This window comes from Ixodes scapularis, unplaced genomic scaffold (assembly GCF_016920785.2).
Source record: "Ixodes scapularis isolate PalLabHiFi unplaced genomic scaffold, ASM1692078v2 ptg002668l_1__unscaffolded, whole genome shotgun sequence".
Lineage (NCBI taxonomy): Eukaryota > Metazoa > Arthropoda > Arachnida > Ixodida > Ixodidae > Ixodes > Ixodes scapularis.
This window is the reverse complement of record NW_024610259.1, coordinates 222898-227705: the sequence shown is the minus strand read 5'-3', so window position 1 is coordinate 227705 and position 4808 is coordinate 222898. Positions and strand designations below refer to the sequence as shown.

At 53.4% G+C, this 4808-nt stretch overlaps 1 pseudogene; it reads right to left on the bottom strand.

The window, feature by feature from the left end:
- Window positions 1-742: 742 nt before the first annotated feature.
- On the bottom strand, window positions 743-1555 carry LOC120848315 (annotated as a pseudogene).
- Between the last annotated feature and the right edge of the window lie 3253 nt (window positions 1556-4808).

The following is a 4808-nucleotide window of genomic DNA, read 5'->3' as shown; positions in this document are numbered from 1 at the left end:
TGACCTCGGGGAGGGGGGTGACGTGACCCCCCCCCCCCCCCCCGCCGAGGTCATGCGACCCCCGAAGGTCACGTGAAAGCTCCCCCAGGTCATGTGACAGCTCCCCCAGGTCACGTGACCCCCGAGGTCACGTGACTCCCCCTCTTGAGGTCACGCGACCCCTCCCCCCCGAGAACACGTGACCCCCAGTACCCTTCCCTCCTCCTCCTCAAGAGCTGCGCTCTAATTCGGCGTTACAGGGAGTTGTAAACGGCTTTCATTCTTCTAACCAAAAACATCCCGCAAATTTTCTAACCAAAAAATGAAAGCCCTGTAACGCCGAATTACAGCGCAGCTTTTGAATAGGAGGAGGGAAGGGTACTCAGGGCCACGTGTTCTCAGGGGGGTGGGGGAGGTCACGCGACACCCAGAGAAATTTTTCCGCTCGATTTAGCGGGGAAATTTGTTTCGCTGAATGTAGCAGGGAAATTTTTCCGCTAGATTTAGCGGGGAAAATTTTCCGCTAGATTTAGCGGGGAAATTTTTCCGCCAGATTTACTGGGGAATTTTTTCCGCTAGACTTAGCGCGGCAATGTTTTCGCTAGATTTAGCGGGAAAATTTTCCGCTAGATTTAGCGCGGAAATTTTTCCGCTAAATTTAGCGGGGAAATTTACCCATAATGTACCGCGCGGTTACGCCGACGGCGACGCCGACGCCGACGCCGACGCCGACGGCGACGCCGCTCAAGCCGGAAACGGGCGCCTAAGAGCTGCGCTCTAAAACATCCCGCAACCGAAAAACTAGAACGCTGAAACCCCGTTTGCCATTTATCAAAGTGCGAGCATTAGCGTAATACTCGTTGAGAGTATTACGCTAATATGCTTCGGCCAAATCCTCTCTCGCGTTACTTTCAACACGGCGGCATTCACGCAAACTAAATTCACGTTCCACAAAGTCAACCAAGAACTCCGCACTTGATGCTGGAACCTTCTTCCGGACATCAGTGAGCGTCGTCCTCACCGCCGCTGTAACTGCCCTGTTTCATCCACCCGCCTTCCGGAGGACCACCTCCCAAAACACTAGCCGCAACTCGTCCACGGTGAAACGCAGCTCAAATCCGTTAGCCGTTGCACAGCGGAACAGTCACAGCAAAAGGCAGTCCAGAGCCCCGCAGAGAACTTTCGCGACGTACGGTCTGTTGACGTACCGCATCCCGTTCACGGTGAAAAAGAATCGGTCGGCGAAGACAGGCACCTTGGCGAACAACGTGGCAAGCACGCGATACCTGGAGTTGATGGTAGAGTCCAGAATCAGCGGCCAGAGCTAGGTCTGCCAGTGTTTCAGGTATGGCATCAGGCCAGCTTTGGAGCATCTGTGGCGTCTGGTCAGCGGACGGGCGGCGTCTTCGGGTTCTTCAGTTACCTCTAGGGTGGCAGTGTCGAAGACGAAGCCGCAGAAGTGTACGCTGTCCTGCGGCAAGACCAGCGGAATCATGTCCACCTTGAGGTTAGTTTCCATCTTGGAGAAGTTGACTCGGAGCTTGAAGTCCGGAAAGCCCTGACCAAAGCTGTCCATGAACGAGGTTCACCCGATCGCTATATATTGCATCCTTAGTTTTGAGTTCGACTTGGCTGGTGACTGCTACCTTAGTCGCATAAGCACATAGGGGCTGACTAAATATTACTTTTACTTAATATTTATTTGAAATTCTCACAGGGAGTATTTCATATTTCTTGATAAAGTCCCCGGTACAATAATTAACTAAAAATATTAATTAACTTTTACTAATTCGATGTTAAAAATGCAAAATAGACGCTGATTTTATTAGACGCTATATGAATTAAAAGATTTTAGTATATTATTAATTTAGACTTGTTACAGAAAGAAAAACAGAAAGGACGGACAAGGACGGACATCTTTCGACTTTCAACAACATGTAGCGTTCTTTATTAGAAGTTGGCATCGAGATCGGTGAACCTAGAGAAAAAAAGGGGGGGAAGGAAAGGACAAGTGACAGAAGGGAGGGAGAGGGAAGAGGGAAAGGAGTAAAAGGGGGGAAGGAAAGAGAAAGCGAAACAAGGGAGGGAGAGGGAGAGAGAATCGGGGCAGCGGAGGAGCGAGGAATCGTTAGCCCAGTGGGACAAGAAGGGGGGTCGGCATGAGGAAGTCGGGAAGTTGTTAGCCCGTTAAGATTAGGAGGAGGGGAAGGAGAAGAGGGGTCATCTCGAGACACAGAGCGGCGCCGCATCACCGCACTGTCAGGGAGCAAGGGCCCCCCGGGCCCGCGTCAAGGCCGCAAGTTGGGGGCGCAAATAAGCCGCCTCCCTCTCGGAAAGGACAAGCGAGGGAGACGAAATGTTTTGAGATGCCTGCTGCATGGCGTATGCTTCAATTATCTCGCGTCCGTAGCGGTCTCTATGTGAGCCCAGGATCCGCGCGTTGTGAAACCGGGGCTCACACGAAGAACATGCGCCTCTATGTCGGAGAAAGGGATGCTGGGACTCAATGTCCCCTTTTTTTATTTCCCTGTCGTGCTCGCCCAGCCTGTCATTCACGCAGCGGCCCGTTTGACCGATATACTCGGCGCCGCACGACAGGGGAATGGAGTACACGCGTCCAGTTGCGCAGGAAATGAAGGGTGTTTTGTGTTTCTTTGCACACCCTGCTCGTGAACGGCGCTGGGGGTCGTTCACGAGGCGGCACATGGAGCCTAATCGGAACCGGCATGATAAGGCCACATCGACATCATACCGGCGGGCCGCTGCCCTCAGGCGATGTGATGTGCTGTGGTGGTAAGGTAATACCGCGAACTTTTTTGGTCGAGGCGGTCTGGCGCGGTCGGGGTGAGGCTGGGAGATTAGAGACTTTAGGGATGTCACAAGGAGGTCGCGTGGATAGCCCGCCTTTCGGAGGCGACAGATTTGGGCGGTTAAGCTGGTTTGAGAAAAGTGGGAGCAAGATTTGGTACGGGATGAGGAAAGGAGGGATCTTACAATTCCGGACTTCACAGTTTTTGAGTGGTTGCTTCCGAACGGTAGAACGGGCTTCTTGGTCCGCTGCTGGAAACCCCAGCAGAGTCCATTGGGATTGGTGTGCAGGCGCAGATCGAGGAACTGCAATTCCCCGTCCGAAGGGTCTTCACTGGTGAACTTAAGGCCTTGAGAGTGGGTTGAGAAAACCTGCTCGATGGAGGCGGAAGTGGTGCCGGCTGTGTGGAGTACGAGGTAGTCGTCAACGAACCGAAATACCTTGGTTCCCGGCGCCTCGACGCCGAGCTCCCTCCCCACAGCCAAGTCCACCGATGACATGTAGAATTCGCTTAGAACAGGGGCCAAGCAGGAACCGATGCAAACGCCTGACTTCTGCCTGTAGATGTTCCCTTGGTGTTCCACAAGGGTGGATCTTAGGTATACGTCGACGAGCTGTAGGAACGCCTCGAGTGTGATGCCAGTTGAGTTTTGGAACTTGGCCACTCCGGATTGCGTGACGGCCCGTTCAATGCAATCCATCAGAACCACCACGTCGAGGCTGTAAAACATGTCGGTGACATCGAGGGAAAACATGGCGACGTCCGGCCCAGCTGAGTGCAGCTCCCGGAGATATGGCAGAACCTCGAGGGAACATCCGACCCGGAAAGGCTGTTCTAGAGGGACAGCTGTCAAATGTTTCTGAAGGAAGAGAGCCAGGTGCATCTGCCAGCAGCCGCTCTCGGATACAATGCCTCTGAAAGGGGTGTTCTGTTTGTGTGTTTTTGCCATGAAGAAAACCCGCAGGTACTGATCCGATGGTTTTGACAGTTTGTTGAGAAGAAAGGTGAGCTCGTTGGCTTTGCAGATAGTTTTAGCCTCAGTGCGGAGAGACCCCGATGGTCTGGACTTGTTATGACCGCCGGGGACTTCAACAACAGACTGGGTGCCGTTCTCGACAAAAACTTCACGAAAATGAAGTCCAGACCATCGGGGTCTCTCCGCACAGAGGCTAAAACTATCTGCAAAGCCAACGAGCTCACCTTTCTTCTCAACAAACTGTCAAAACCATCGGATCAGTACCTGCGGGTTTTCTTCACGGCAAAAACACACAAACAGAACACCCCTTTCAGAGGCATTGTATCCGAGAGCGGCTGCTGGCAGAGGCACCTGGCTCTCTTCCTTCAGAAACATTTGACAGCTGTCCCTCTAGAACAGCCTTTCCGGGTCGGATGTTCCCTCGAGGTTCTGCCATATCTCCGGGAGCTGCACTCAGCTGGGCCGGACGTCGCCATGTTTTCCCTCGATGTCACCGACATGTTTTACAGCCTCGACGTGGTGGTTCTGATGGATTGCATTGAACGGGCCGTCACGCAATCCGGAGTGGCCAAGTTCCAAAACTCAACTGGCATCACACTCGAGGCGTTCCTACAGCTCGTCGACGTATACCTAAGATCCACCCTTGTGGAACACCAAGGGAACATCTACAGGCAGAAGTCAGGCGTTTGCATCGGTTCCTGCTTGGCCCCTGTTCTAAGCGAATTCTACATGTCATCGGTGGACTTGGCTGTGGAGAGGGAGCTCGGCGTCGAGGCGCCGGGAACCAAGGTATTTCGGTTCGTTGACGACTACCTCGTACTCCACACAGCCGGCACCACTTCCGCCTCCATCGAGCAGGTTTTCTCAACCCACTCTCAAGGCCTCAAGTTCACCAGTGAGGACCCTTCGGACGGGGAATTGCAGTTCCTCGATCTGCGCCTGCACACCAATCCCAATGGACTCTGCTGGGGTTTCCAGCAGCGGACCAAGAAGCCCGTTCTACCGTTCGGAAGCAACCACTCAAAAACTGTGAAGTCCGGAAT